Here is a 228-nt window from a genome sequence, read left to right as displayed (position 1 = left end):
TTTGACTTGGTGACAATCCTTATCTTCTCTTGTCTGCCCAAAACGTCATTGATAACGTCAAACGTGGAACCACTTGCAAACATGAAAGTTGTAGGCAATTGTCGCAGCTGTCTTATGTAAAAAAGTCAGCTCAATTGGACTTCTAGAACTCCAGATATGGCCAAAATACCGAACAGTGCTCGGGCTGGAAGACAGATTCGGGCTTCTTTGTTGTTGCTACAATTTGGA

Source organism: Populus euphratica, unplaced genomic scaffold (assembly GCF_000495115.2).
Source record: "Populus euphratica unplaced genomic scaffold, PopEup_1.0 scaffold946.1, whole genome shotgun sequence".
Classification (NCBI taxonomy): Eukaryota; Viridiplantae; Streptophyta; class Magnoliopsida; order Malpighiales; family Salicaceae; genus Populus; species Populus euphratica.
The sequence above is the reverse complement of the archived record's forward strand: the minus strand, read 5'-3'. Positions refer to the sequence as shown.